Below are 15,576 nucleotides of genomic sequence, written 5' to 3'. Positions count from 1 at the left end.
AACACAGGATTAATGGGAACGTTAATAAAAATTGTTTCTGGGTGAGATCTGGAAATTTTAGCGTGGAGCACTTCTTATTCCTTAGCTAAGATCCCAGCTATGTGACTGAACTAACAAAGCTAATCTCCCAGCTCTGGTGAAGGAGATGACTCAGCCAAGTTTGTGAGTTTCTTTCCAGACTTTGTTTGGGTTGTACCGGATTTCAAGCTGGAGCTGAAGTTAGATTGATGCACCATCACTGAAGATGAGTGCCTGGAGAATTCCTTGAAGTTCATTCCAGTTACCAGAGGATGGTCTGAGTGGCACAGGGTTCAGTAGGAGGTGGGACCAACTGAGCCTGTTTCTCAGCACTTAGGTCAATCTTTATTTTTATTGAATTGAGGCCCATGCTAATGGTGATATGTGTATGACAGGTGGGTATGGTTTCACTTGTTATTATTACTGAAAAAAAAACTCAAGTGAACAGAACTTAAGTTGGCTGAGAAAATATAGAATACATCGTTGGACAAAATGATTTTAGAAAAATTGACATCATGAAAAATAAGTGTAATGGATGATAACTAGTGCTAAAACTTCTTAAGGCTCAAATATTTTTGTTACTTATTGTTCAGAGCTCATCTATTTCTATTTAGCAAAACATGCTCATTAGTATAGAAGATGATAAACACAGAATCACAAACATATCAAATGACTTTATTGTTTAAGTACATTTCATGTTGTCTATTTTAATAGTCTGCATGGTTACATTCTTCATATAAAGGATATTTATATAAATATCTCCACCCAAAAAAATCATTGACGTATCCTTCCTATAAGACTGTCAAATCCTTTATTACTTGTTTTTCATAATATTGCTCTCTTCCTTCTATAGCCTCATACAATATTTTGTCATGTTGAAATAATAAACTCTTAACACTGAGTACATTTAGCAGGGAGAATAATAGGTAGTACCTACGAACATATCCATTTTTGCTTATTTAATAATTTATTTATTCATTCAAGAATCTTTTATTGAACAGATGACATATGCCTAAAATCACACTGTGTGACATTTAATGTAAACTGATATAAAAAACAGGTGTGGTCTCCAAGTGGCATTAGGTTAACATTACTTTTTGATGATGTCTGCTAAAAAATCTATGAATGTATTTATATTGCTTGTATTTTTTAACTTTGATTTTTAGGAGTTTTTATTTACTGTTTTGAGTATTGTCTTTCCTTCACATGAAACTTTTTCCAGCAGTATCATAAATATCCTTATTTCTACCAGAAAGCAATTCACTGTCACTTTAGAGCCCACATTTTATTTATGGCCTGAGGATTATAATACCAAAAGTATTTGTGACCATATTGGAGATTAATCTATCATTCAAAAATAATAAACAGTTAAACCATTGGGCACCATGGAAGGGCTAAGGAAAATAACCATAAGTTTCTTCACTTGGGATGGATGTCCACCTCCTATTTTCTCCAGAAATACTTTCTATGCTCTTAGCTCTGAAAATAATAAATAAATAAATAAATAAATAAATAATAATAAATAAATAAATAAATAAATAAATAAATAAAGTATATGCTTTGGTAAATTATTAGCATTAGGTTGATTTGCATGATTAGATAAAAGGAGACTTACAGGAACCAGTGTTACAGTGATGCAAAAATCCCTGGAAATGAATGTCTTCAACCTCCTTGCCTGAAGACTGCTTCATCAGTGATGAGTGTTTTTCTTTTTTTAGGCCAGGATCCCCAAACCCAGAAGTCCAACATGCCTAGAGCGTATATCAGGGAGTTCTTTCCAAGGCAGAAGTGCTTTGTCTTTGATCAGCCTGCAAATGACAAAAAAAGTATTACACTAGGTGTAGGATATGTCAGAAAACCAACTAGAATGGAATTTTCAGGAGCAATTCAAAAATTTATGTCAATATATCCTTACACATGCAAAAACCAAGACTCTAAGTGAAGAAATCATTATCACTGGAAATCGTGAGTCTTCGTTGTTACAGCAAGTTTCTTTGCAGTTCAATGTGTGTGATTGCTCTTTGAATTTGTTGGTAATTTTGTTCCCTTCTCTGTGTGATATGAATAAACAGACATTCATGCCACACATAGACATGCATGTTTTTCCATTAAAGTTTCCCTGTATGTGGGATTGTTGAAGCCTACTGTGTCTCATGAAATTAATACTCTAATGACATAAGCACAAGCTGCTGTTAAGGAGAGGAATCTGTATGATGATGATAAGACCAATGAGATGGGTCTGTCTTGTTGAGGATACACAAGATATTTTGAGAATTTAAAAGAGTTAGAAAAAATATATAGCAGAACATAAGCCTCTGAAATCTCATTAGTGTTTGAGATGAAATTTTTACTATAGCCTTATGTGCAGGCTAGATTCACAGATATGCCAACTGGGCAGACACACAGTGCCCTATGCTGAGATGGTCCCAGGCTTGGTTTAATGTTTGTGTCACTGTCCTGAAATTCTTGATTTTTTAAAAGGGCCCCACATTTAGTTTGAAATAGTGCCCACAAATTACCTACTTTACTTACCTATAAGAGAAACTCATTTTATAACTTCAACGGTAAATTATTCTAGGAAATTCTTGAATGTGTTGGATGAGATTATTATTTTCATACTAGAACGTGATAAATCCATAAATTAAAAAAGAGTGAATAGAATAGACAGTAATGTCTTTATTAGAAAGTAGACACATAAAAGTAAAAGGAGGAGGCAACAAGGAGGAATATGGGAGAAAAAAAAGAAAACAGAAGACTTAATTTCAGTAAAATTGTTGCGATTTTTAGAATGCTGATCTTGAAAGCTTGTAAAACAGTGAGTGAGAAATTCCTTTTAATTTCCTAAATATAATGTGTCATTCAGGTCTGGGGACTCAGGCAAAGGCCTATGTGGATGCCATCAACAGTGAAGCAGTGCCTTGTTTGGAGGCCACAGTGACAACTCTGGCTGAGCAAGAGAACTCAGTGGCTCTACAGATGGCAGCTGACCACTACAGCAACCAGATGGCCAAGAGAGTTAGCTTCCCCACAGACATGCTGCAGGAGCTGCTGGACCTTCATACAGCCTCTGAGAGGGAAGCTATTGCAGTATTCATGGAGCACTCCTTCAAGGATGACAAAAGAAGCTTATGGTAAGATATCTTAGCTACATCCTTCATGAATACTGCCCTTCTATAATGATGCCTAGATTCCCTTTTTGTGACTCCCAAGTTCACGTGTTTCTAACTGTAGAATGAGCCTGGATTGTTCTGAGTGACTGGCCTCTATAGGATACTGTACATGCTTTTTCTAAAAGATAATGTTTTTATGTTCTATTGTTGCAAAACAAAAGATCGTGTGCTTAGCAGCATACAAAAACACATAGTTCTTCAGGTCAGAGTACAGAACAAGATATGGGTGCCCTGCTCAGTGTACCACATGCTGAAAACAAGGTTCAAATGGGCTTATATGATCAAATGAAGGTTCTAGGAAACTCCCCTCCATCTTCAAGCCAGCAATGATTCATCATATCTTTTTGTATTGTTTCTAATTTCTGTGACTACCTACTCTGACATCAACTGGAGAAATCTTCTTTTAAAGGGCTCATGTAGTTAGATAATACCCACCTGAAAATTTCCATCTTAAAGTCAAGCTGGACTGTGTAACATAATCTAATCATAGGATTAATACTCATCATATCCATGGGTCCAAGGACTATGTAGGGATTGAACACCAGGGTAGAGAACTCTTAGAAGACATCAAAATTCTACTCACTATCAGAACCTTCACTGAAAGTTTGTCTTTGAGTGTGCCTTTGACTATTTTACAGGTTACAAAAATCTCTCAGTTCATATAGAATAAAACCAACTTCATTAAAATGTCAAAGTCCAGCAAATACATCTTGTTTCTATATTTTTGCACAATCAAACCCTCATTGAAAAAAATTATGACCAGCTTAAAACTCTGTTCAGAGACCGTTAAACTCACTAGTGGGTAATTGATTTGCTATGTATATATTTTATCCATAGTAACCCAAGTTTGTAGAGGAAAGTCATATTGAACTCTCCATTGCTCATTGTTGGTCAACATACTACCGATAAAGGAACCATGCATAAACCTGGGTTGCATATTTGAATGATGCTAGGGAGTAAATCCTACAACTTCACATCCAAAGAAAAATAAATGTTTATAACTATACTAGTGGCCCACTGAATGAATTTGTGCACATTGAAAGGAAATTAATTAGAAGAAATATATCACTATTTGCCCTTTCTATATAATAGACATGTCAACCAAATTCATGACCGACAATGACAGAGCAAAACACACACATGTGATTGATTGGCACTAGCGAAAGCTTTATACGTATCGCATATGCCCAAGTCAACTTGGCCTTTTATATATATACTAGAGGCCCGGTGCACAAAAATTTGTGCACTCCGGGGGGGGGGGGGGCGGGGAGGAGGTCCCTCAGCCTGGCCTGTGCCCTCTCACAGTCTGGGACCCCTCAGGAGATAACGATCTGCTGGCTTAGGCCTGCTTCCGGGTGGCAGAGGGCAGGCCCAATCCCTAGGTGCAGCCCCTGGTCGGGCTCAGAGCAGGGCTGATTGGGGAGTTGGGGCGCCGCCCCCTGTCATGCACAGAGTGGGGAGACTGGGAGGTTGTGATGCCACCCTCAGTCACGCTCAGGGTAGGGACGATTGGGGGTTGGGTCACTGTCCCCTATCACACTCAAGGCAGGGTTGATGGGGAGGTTGCGGCGCCACCCCCTGTCATGCACAGAGCAGGGCCCATCAGGGGTTGGCGCACCGCCCTCTATCACCCACAGAGCAGGGCCGATCAGGGGGTTGGGGCACCGCCACTCTCACACTCAGGGCAGGGCCGATGGGGAGGTTATGGCTCTACCCTGTCACACACAGAGCAGGGCCTGTGGGGGGGGGGGAGGGTTGGGGAGCTCCCGCCTATCAGGCACAGAGCAGGGCTGATCAGAAGGTTGGGGCGCCTTCCCCTGTCACGAACAGAGCAGGTTGGATAGGGAGGTTGTGGCCCCGCCCCCTGTCACACACAGAGCCACAGGGCGATCAGGGGGTTTGGGCACTGCCCCCTGTTATGCTGATCCCGGTGCCAAGAGGCCTCATGGCTCCACTGATCCCGGTGCTGGGAGGCATATTACCCTTTTACTATATAGGGTAGAGTCCTGGTGCATGGGTGGGGCTGGCTGGTTTGCCCTGAAGGGTGTCCTGGATCAGGGTGGGGGTCACCACTGGGGTGCCTGGCCAGCCTGGGTGAGGGGATGATGGCTGTTTGCAGCTGGTCACACATCCTTCAGGGTGGGGGTCCCCACTGGGGTGCCTGTCCAGCCTGGGTGAGGGGATGATGGCTGTTTGCAGCTGGTCACACACCCTTCAAGGTAGGGGTCCCCACTGGGGTGCCTGGCCAGTCTGGGTGAGGGGCTGAGGGCTGTTTTCAGGCTGGGGGTGACTGAAGCTCCCAACTGCTCCTTTTTTTCTTTTTTTATTCTGGGCCAGCTTTAGCTTTGAGGCTTGGCTCCAGCTCTTAGGCCTCTGCTGCTGAAAGTAGGTTTCTGGCCTTTGCTTACAATGTTGCAATCCTGCTGGCTGAAGTCTGGTGGTATTTGTTACAGAGTTTCTTAAACTGCAGGCTCAGAGGCCTGCAGCGGCAGTTGGGGAACGTTGGAGTCCTCTGTCACTGAAGCAAGCAAGCCTCATGTTAGTTTCAAGCTGCCTGGCTGCCAGCCGCCATCTTGGCTGACAGTTAATTTGCATATCTCGCTGATTAGCCAATGAAAAGGGTAGCGGTGGTACGCCAATTACCATGTTTCTCTTTTATTAGTGTAGAGGATAGAATGGATGTGCTTATTTAGACCTGCTTTCTGATGTAGCTAAATTTTTTCCAGCCCAGTGAAGCACCCCAACTTCTCTTCCAGGTAATTGTCAGCAACACAGCAATAAATATCAACATGAAGCAGATTATTATTGTAGGCCACACAGGGAGAACAAAGGGTAAAATATTTAACTGTAGCAGTGTTTGACTATATACTGTGCAGTGAGAAAGCCTGAAGTCATTTTCAAGGTCCACCATTTCTTCTTTTCAGTTGGGTTGAGTTTCTAAGCTTTCTAAATCTCCATTTTCTGGCTAAGGAAAAGAAAATAGGATTCCATAAAGTCTCTTATCTACCTACTCCAGGACTTCTGGGAGGATCAAATTAAATAAAGCATGGGAAAACACTTCACAGACATTTGGTTAAAGTGTAAAATGTTTCCACCTGGCTATAAAGACTGGGCTGTAGAAACTGCATGGAGGCTAGTCGTTGCTAGGGAGAGGAAGCTGGGTATTGCTAAGTGATGTCGTTACCTGGATGGACACTTAGCATATTAGCCTTTTATATAGATAGATAAAGTGAGGATGTTAACGACTTATTGTGGTGATCACTTCACAATGTATACGAATAATGGTTCACTGAGTTGTATACCTAAAACTATTATAATGTCATGTGTCAATTTTATATCAATTTGGGGGGAAGCCACCATGTCTACTGACTTCATAATTTCACAGGGGTTGGACCTGAGCCAAAGTGAATAAGGGGCTTTCCATATAATGCCTGGTCATTCCAATTCCCAGTCCACCCGGATGCCATCACACTGCTTCTTTTAGTTTTCTTTTTAATTCTTTCAATTACAGTTGACATACAATATTATATTAGTTTCAGGTATACAATATAGTGATTAGAAATTTATATAACTGACAGAGTTATCACCCCAATAACTTTAGTGCTGTTCTAGCACCAAAGTTATTACAGTATTATTGGCTTTATTCCCTATGTTGTACTTTAAATCCCTGCGACTGTTTTTATAACTGATAATTTGTACTTCATAATCCCCTTTCCTGTTTCCCCCATCACCCTAAACTGCTTCCCATCTGGAAATCACCAACTTGCTCTCTATATTTATAAGTTTGTTTCCATTTTGTTTTTACATTTCCTTGGTTTTTTAGGTTCCAAGTGAAATCATATGGTATTTGTCTTTCTCTGTCTGCCTTCTTTCATTTAGTATAATGCCTTCTCAGTCCATCCATGTTGTCACAAATGGCAACATTTCATTCTTTTATATGACTGAATAATATTCATTGTATGTATGTACCATTTCTTTGCCAATTACCTATTGATGGACACTTAAGTTGCTTAGATACCTAGGCTATTGTAAATAATACTGCAATAATGTGGGGTGCATTTATCTTTATAAATTAGTGTTTTGGATTTCTTCAGATAAATACCCAGCAGTGGAATTGCTGGGTCATACAGAAGTTCCATTTTTAATTGTTTGCGGAATCTCCTCACTGTTTTCCATGGTGGCTGCACCAACTTAAAATCCCACCAACAGTGCATGATGCACCGGGCCTCTATATAAATTATGTTAGCCATGTTATTATAGAGCTCAAATTGTGCCTGCCAGCTGGGTGGGGAGAGTGCTTATCAAAGGAGCCATGAGCACCTGTCCCCACTTCTCCCCAGAGAGAGCCACCCTGACCTCTGCCCCTGCACCATAGCCCTGACACTAGTCAATTACATTCTCCCCTGTATAGCCCTGGAGCCTTTCAAACTGCTGCCCTTGCAAAACTAGGGCAAGTGCGTTTGTGAGCAAGTGAGTCATTTCCTAAGCCCCTCAAAGAGAACACCTGAGACTCCCGAAGCCCTCCTCATTCATTCACAATCCCTCCAGGTTTTCACAGACAGACAGTGTGGGAATTTCTCTTCCTGGTACTGGTTTCTTGAAGTGGGAAACCGAGTGTGGGCTGGGACCCATCATTCCACAGGAGGGCAGTCAGACACTGAGATATGCCTCCTATTCTTAATTGCCACGGACCTAAGTGTGAGACCTGCGGGCTCCACATCTCTGTGCCTCCTACCAGTTTTATTGTGGTGTTTCTTTATATTTTTCATTACAGGGCTTCTTTTAAGCTAGTCTACAGATGGTTCTTGATGGTTGTTCTATGATTTAATTGTAAATTTACTGTGGTCTTAGAGGAGATGAGCACAGCAGTTAGCTATTTCACCATCTTGACTGCAAGTGAGACAGCTTCTTCCAAGAAGATCACTGTTGGACCTTCCCTTCTAACAACTTCTCTCCTTTGGGTTTCTCCACATTTCCCTGCCAGGAAACCATAGCCATGAAGAAGGAGTATTTCTTGCTGCAGAATGAAGAGGCATCTGGAAAATATTGCCAGGCTCAGCTTAAGCAGCTTTCAGAGCCCTTGATGGAAAGTATTTTAAGAGGGACTTTCACTGTGCCTGATGGATACAAGCTGTACTTAGAAGCAATGCACAACCTTGAACAATCCTATAACATGGTGCCCAGGAAAGGAGTGAAGGTAAGATATAAAAAGAGGGGAGAAGGATAGGGTATTGGGGTCAGTGGGTCTTGTGGATGCTTTTTTACAATCTAAAACCACACCATACCATTGATGGAGAAAAAGGAAAGCATGGCAAGACCTACATTTTTGTCTTTTATATCCATAACTAGAGGTGTGGTGCACAAAAATTTGTGCACTTGGGGGGGCCCTCAGCCCGGCCTGTGCCCTCTTGGTCTGGGACCCCTCGGGGGATGACCACCTGCTGGCTTAGGTCTGCTCCCTGGGGGATTGGGCCTAAGCTGGCAGTCAGACATCCCTCTGGCAGCCCAGGAGCCCTCGGGGGATGTCCACTTGTAAGCGGGGAGCAGGCCTAAGCTGCAGTCAGACATCCTTAGTGCTGCTGAGGAGGCATGAGAGGCTCCCACCATCCCTGCTGTACTGGCAGTCATAAGCCTGGCTTGTGGCTGAGCAGAGCTCCCCCTGTGAGAGCGCACTGACCACCAGGGGGCAGCTCCTGCATTGAGCGTCTGCCACCTGGTTGTCAGTGTGTGTCATAGTGACCAGTCATTCCCAGTTGTTCTGCTGTTAGGGTCAATTTTCATATTACCCTTTTATTATATAGGATAGAGGCTTGGTGCCTGGGTGGGGTCAGCTGGTTTGCCAAGAAGGGTGTCCCAGATCAGGGAGGGGGTCCCTCTGGGGTCCCTGGCCAGCCTGGGTGAGGGACTAATGGCTGTTTGCAGGCTGGCTATGGTCCCATAGCCACCCAAACTCCCAGTGGAGGCTGGCTGGAATCAGGTATCTGTAATTTATTTATCTTCTATAATTGAAACTTTGTTGCCTTGCACAGAGGCCACAGCCGGCCAGGGCATGTGGGAAGCTTGGCTTCCTCCATTGCCGGAGCAACCCAGCCTCCTGCTTGATCCAGCTCCATGGCTGCTGGTCGCCATCTTGGTTGTGTTAATTTGCACATAGTTGCTATGATTGGCTGGTGGGCATAGCTTGGAGCGTAGTGGAGCTGCAGTCAATTTGCATGTTTCTTTTTTATTAAATTAGATAAGTTAGACACTGGTTTTACATAAACCAGAAATATTTCTTTCTAAATATGGGATTTATTATTATCCAAAATCTAGGTGAAATAGAACATTTATTTAACAAACAGTGTAATAGTTTTGTGCTAAGTATAGGAGATCTATAATTAAAGAAACAATAGTCTCAAAAAGTTTATGACCGTACTGAAAAGGAACATATAAATATTCAATTGGATATGATGGGATATGATCATCACACAAGTATACACTGATAGTGATGCTGCTGCTGCTGCTGCTGCTGCTGATGATGATGATAATTGTGACGCCTAACATATATTGAGCACTCACTTTCTATTGCACATATCATCTTAGGTGCTGTGTTTGGATTATCAATTTATTAGAATAATATCATCTCCATTATACACCTGAGGAATGAGATGCACCGAGAAGCTAATAAGTTACCTAAGAACAGATAGACAGTAAGTGGTAGAGCTGGTAGAGCAGGTCTGTGTACCTGGCAGCCATTCAAATCTCTGAAGGAAGTTTAGCAAAGCTTTCTGGAAGAGGAGGGAGAAGCTACAAGTTGAAGTATAAATACATGCTATCTGAGTAAAGAAAGGATAGCTGAGCATCCAGTTAGAAGAAAAAGAATGTGCAGAGACTGCAAACAATGCAGTATGTGTGTAGAACTGTACATAAGCCTAGATGTCTGTAACCTGGGGTGGATGGTAGCTGCCATATTAGGATAGGAAGCTGGAGAGATAGGGAAGAGGTTGCTATTGAGAGTTTTATTCTAACTAAAGAGGTTTGGTTTATTTAATGTTTTGTTTTTGTTTTGTTTTTTAAGAGAGAGAGACATCAGTTGGTTGCCTCCCACACATACACGGACTGGGGATAGAACCCACAACCTGGGTATGTGTCCTGGGTATGAATTGATCCCACAACCATTTGGCATAAGGGCCAAAGCTCCAAAAAACTGAGCCACATGGGCCAGGGCTGGGTTTTTTATTGTGAGTGTGGAAGGATGGGAACCACTGTGGGATCCTAAGAATGATGAAGAATTTACAGGGTCAAGTTTGTAGTTTTATTGAACAAGACTTCTTGCTCCTCCTTTTTTTTTCAGGCACATGAGGTCCTCCAAAGCTTTGTACAGTCACAGGCTTCAACAAAGGAATCCATCCTGCAGGCAGACAAAGCCCTCACTGATGGGGAGAAGGCTCTAGCAGGTATAGCACAGGGCTCTGATCACAGAGGGGAGGGGAGGTTCCTGCAGTGCCTGCAACAGGTGTGAGAGCAAAACCCTTCTGAAACAAGGCGCTTCTGGTCCTGTTAAACAAGTCAACTAAACTGAAACTAACCTGGGGGTTCTGGTAGCTTAATCAGCCAATTACGCCTTTCCATCACATTCTCCTTACCATTTTAAAATCCCTTTAGTCTCTGAGCTTAGGAGGGTACAGCTGAGCATAAATTATTTTCTTTCTTCTGTGAAACCCATGGGGAACAGCTGAGCATGCCAAGAATTAGGAAGCCGAGAAGGAACAGGAGCTGCTAAGGGAGAAACACAAGGAACAGCAGGAAAAAATGGATGCCCAAGATAAAAGCTTCCAGGAACACCTAGTCCAACTGAAGGAGAAGATTAGGAGGCAAAGGGAAAGCCTCCTGAAGGAGCAGGAAAGGATGCTGGAGCACAAGCAGAGGGTAAGTCCGGGTGCGGTCTGGGCAGTGGATAGAGGACAATCAATAACCTGGGTCCTCGTGAAGGGGAGGACAAAACATTTAACTGAAGTCATAAACCCTGAAGGAAACCCAAAGGCATATGAGTCAGGGAAATGCCAAATTAATCGGGTCATCCTAAAGCCCTAAGTCTATGATTTGGCACCTTCTGTGGAGTTAGAGTCTGCAGGGTGCAAATGACATGCCCCAGACTCCTGAGCTGGCTCATTGTGCCCCAAGTGAATAGGACCTTAGTCCTGTCGTCCTTAGGATGTTTGCTACAACCATCAAAGAGATTTCATGTAGATCCATCTGGTGGAAGATGTCAGATTGTGCCTGATATGCTAGATAGGATGCAGAAAGCTCTAATGTTTGCTGCATTCGTATCAAGATCTGCCTGATTTATTCTGTGCATCCAGAGTAAAATGCGTGCTTTTAATAACCAGTGTTCTATAGAGACTCAGAAATTCCCATTATATGTTACACGTGTGTAGTCATCCTACTTCAGTGGAATCAAGAAATAATTTGAATTGAACCTCCAACATTCCCAAAAAGCATCCTTAAAGGCTGGAACAACCCAACTCCTCCCCCAGGGAAGTCACACTGAGGGATCTTAGAAAGGCATAAAGCATGGATACTCCCACTATGAGGTCCAAATATTTGGACATTTTGGACAAATGTATCAAAGAGCATCTAAGTTAGTAGAAAAATAGAACATGTGCTTAGCTGCAGCAGTTGTTAAATACAAAGTGCTGCTAATTGGGATTTTCAAAAGGGAATTCTCTCCTCTCCTACAGATTCAAGAAGAACTACTTATTGAGGGATTTGAAAAGAAATCTGAGAAGAAGAGAAAAGAGATAAATCAACTAAAAGAAGAGATTCAAGAAACTCTAAACATCTGGCCTTCAATATTTATAGAGCTCTTTTATATGGCGGCCAGCACACTACTTGAGCACTCCCGGGTCCAATGAAGGAAATAGGCCAATTTTCTTTTATAGATAGGCCGAGAATGTTTAGCAAAGATACTATAAATGGCTCCTTATGTTATAATAGCATAACACTGTGGCCCTCCTTATGTTATAATAGCATAACACTGTGGCCCATTTTATTAGTATGTGTGCCATGGTAGTTTTGCCCAAGAAAAGTTTAAAAATAAGTAGTGATTACCAAAAAATACCAGGGTGTGATGTACAAAACAAAACAAAAAAACAAGCTCAATTTTGATTGAATTAATTAATTTAAAGAAATGAAAAACAAGTTAGAAGATGATTTATTCATAGTAAAGTTTTAAATAAGGCAGAAAGACAAATGGTGTGATGAGGAAAACATTGGCAATCTGTATTATTATTATTATTATTATTATTATTATTATTATTTCTTCAGCTATAATGATCCTTATGAATCTGGGAGCAAAGAACAGCAAAAACATTTTTTAAATGGGCAAAAGTATAAGAGATAAAACATTTAACTTTACTGATTATAAAGATACACGAAGTACAAGTAGAAGGTACTTGTGTCATCTGTCAGAAGGACATTTTGATAGGACATTAAGTTGGCAAAGGTTTCAGGAACCTGGCAGTCTTTCCTATTTTCTAGGGACAATGCAAACTGTGGCAAGTACACATCAAAATTTTAAATGCTCAACAGAAAGAGTGCACTTATTATAGCACGGAACAGAAGTTACAAGATGTGCATCTTAACTTTGTTGTCCTTTGGGCCTCTCAATATGTCTTGGAATTTCTCCTGAATTTATGTTCAGATATAAAGTCTACTGGGCTGTCCATTGGAATCATCTCCAAATTCCTGCCCCACATTTATAAAGATGGTGAATTAGAAGGAAAAATTTTTTTCAGGGTCAGCTCAACACTTTAAGAATTCTTTTCAGCGGTGTAGGGCTTAAGACCTTTGTGGTTAGAATGGACTGCTTGTAACTGCATACGCTGTGTGTAGTCTCTTGACTCTGGACCTTTGCACACAGGACACAGACTTCTTAAAGACCTAGCTGCTCACCCTTCTCCCTTTATTTGCCAGCTTCTGTCCGTCCTCACCCACTGGTATTTCCTGGTTTCCTGAGATTGCATCAGGTTTCTTCCTTGGGCTAAACATTGTGCTGATCTCCCAGCTACCACAGTACTTCTATATAATTGCAAAATTAAAATGACTTGTTTACAGCTGTCTCTATTACTACCTCATGATCTCATCTACTTGATCATCTTCATCACTGTATATTTGGCTCCTACCACATACACACCATGTGTTCAAAAAATAGGGGTGATTCTATGAGCTGCCATCCAACAGAGCCCCAACTAGCATTTTATTACTATAGTCACTGATCTCTAGGTTCTCAAAATAAAGTGAAGTATGGACTTAATGATGCAGAAAGGATATGCACACCTGCCTGAACCTGTTGCCCTGCTCTCTCTGAGGGATGGGACCCTCCATGTGCTCTGGGTTCTTCAAGCTGCTCTCCCATGACAATTACCCAGCAATAAGGTCACCACCTTTGACTCAAAGTGCATTTAAAATAGTAAAGAAAGAGGCAGTATTTTGTAATCTCATTTGCACCACAATTCTTGTGTGCCTTTAAGGTGCTTCTGTTGAAACAAAACTATGCTTTTGCTATGAAGATCAATTGCTCATTGAATATGATGCCCACAGCTGACAGAGGGGTGGAATCTACAAGCATAACTCTGCTTTCTTGAGGGTCGTGAGATCATGCTCAGTAGCCTTTCATTTTCCCCTATTCAAAGCCACTGGATTCAGACGCCCTGCACTGGATCCAGCCCCCAGACACATTGGTGTCACCATAGGAATGCTCTGAATGCTGCACATCTGGATGGTGGGTAAAGGGATGAGGGGCAGTGATGAGTTCTGCTTCCCAGCCAAATCTCCCCAACACAAATGACCAACAACACAAATTGTAAACAGTTAACATGAGAATTGTGATATGAAATAATCCTACTTAGAAAAAGGAAGGATCAGAAGTGAGGTGAAGGACAGCAAAAGCAGAGAAGAAGAAATCTTTAAGCTTTAGTCAGAAATTGGCATACCTTGGAATAAGTTTACACAAATCTTAAGAATAGGCTTCAGGGAAAAGGTATCTGCCATACTTGAAAATTAATAAGTAAGTGTTAAGTTATTGAAAAGATCAAAGTGATACCATTGTAATTAACTAGTTATTAATAATAGAAAAGGGGCAAAGGAAAGGGCAGATATTATAGGTATGTTCCCAGCAAAACATTCGGGGAAGGCGACTGAACAAAGGGAAAATGGACACATGCCCAGTGAAGTTAGGATGACATTGGAAAGGTACTTATCTGTCAGTCACACCTGGGAACAAAAGTCATTGGCCAAAATGGATGTGGTTGTTGCAAGGGCATGAAGATTTGGGTTACATAGTCCCCTAAACCAGCAGTTCTCAACCTGTGGGTCGCGACCACTTTGGGGCTGGAATGACCCTTTCACAGGGGTCGCCTAAATACATCTTACATATCAGATATTTACATTACGATTCATAACAGTGGCAAAATTACAGTTATGAAGTAGCAACGAAAATAATTTTATGGTCGGGGGTCACCACAACATGAGGAACTGTATTAAAGAGTCACGGCATTAGGAAGGTTGAGAACCACTGCCCTAAACAAAGGGGTTCTCTCTCTCTCTCATTCTCTCTTGGTTGCTCCTGGCACACTTGGCTCATGGCTTATGCTTGGCTTCCTGATATCTACTCACATGCCCCACGGCCATGTGAACCCACACACACAGTGGACTAAGGGACTGAAGCTAGCCTGATGCTGTACCGGACCCTGCTCCAATATGGAACAGAAACTCTGGACACTGGCTTTGCTTCTAGCCTGATGCTGTACTGAAACTCCAGGTACACTTCTGACTGGACTAAGGGAAAAGAGATTTTAGAAAAATATGGATTTAATTCCACGCAATAATAATCACGTGTTCTGTGCAAGTCTCAGAAAATTCTTTTTCTCTATATATCTTAAAAACTCTACCTCCAGTAACACCTAGTGTAGAAGAGGAGCCCCCACTTTTTTCATTAATCAAAAGATCTATACAAGAATGTTTTCAACAATTTTGAGGGAAAGGCAGTTCACAACCATGCTTTTCTTTGTGTGAAGTGGGCCACTTTGGACATTTTTCCATTTCTTTCACTAATTCCTCAGATGTGGCTATAGCCTGCCTCACTAGTGATCTCATCTCCTACTGCTATTGTCTAGTCCTCACAGCATTTATTTATTATGGTAATTCTTCAGTTGTACAGAGGTGATACGATACAGGAACTCTTTAGAAATACAAATAATAATAATCCTATCTAATAAAAGAGAAACATGAATTAGCATACGACCGCTATCCTTCCCATTGGCTAATCAGGGCGATATGCAAATTAACTGCCAGCCAAGATGGTGGCCAGCAGCCAGGCAGCTTGAAACTAACATGAGGCTTGCTTGCT

At 41.7% G+C, this 15,576-nt stretch overlaps 1 protein-coding gene and 1 pseudogene across 3 annotated transcripts in view; one reads left to right on the top strand and one right to left on the bottom strand.

The window, feature by feature from the left end:
• The window catches only part of LOC132230859 (guanylate-binding protein 6-like), a 349,236-nt gene that overhangs the window by 45,412 nt on the left and 288,248 nt on the right, over positions 1 to 15,576 (bottom strand). The gene's annotated exons all lie outside the window — the stretch shown is intronic.
• LOC132230858 (guanylate-binding protein 5-like) overlaps positions 1 to 15,576 on the top strand; it is a 153,685-nt pseudogene that overhangs the window by 6,528 nt on the left and 131,581 nt on the right.

This window comes from Myotis daubentonii, chromosome 3 (assembly GCF_963259705.1).
Source record: "Myotis daubentonii chromosome 3, mMyoDau2.1, whole genome shotgun sequence".
Taxonomy (NCBI): Eukaryota; Metazoa; Chordata; class Mammalia; order Chiroptera; family Vespertilionidae; genus Myotis; species Myotis daubentonii.
Note: the sequence above shows the minus strand (reverse complement) of the source record. Positions and strands in the feature narration are given on the sequence as shown.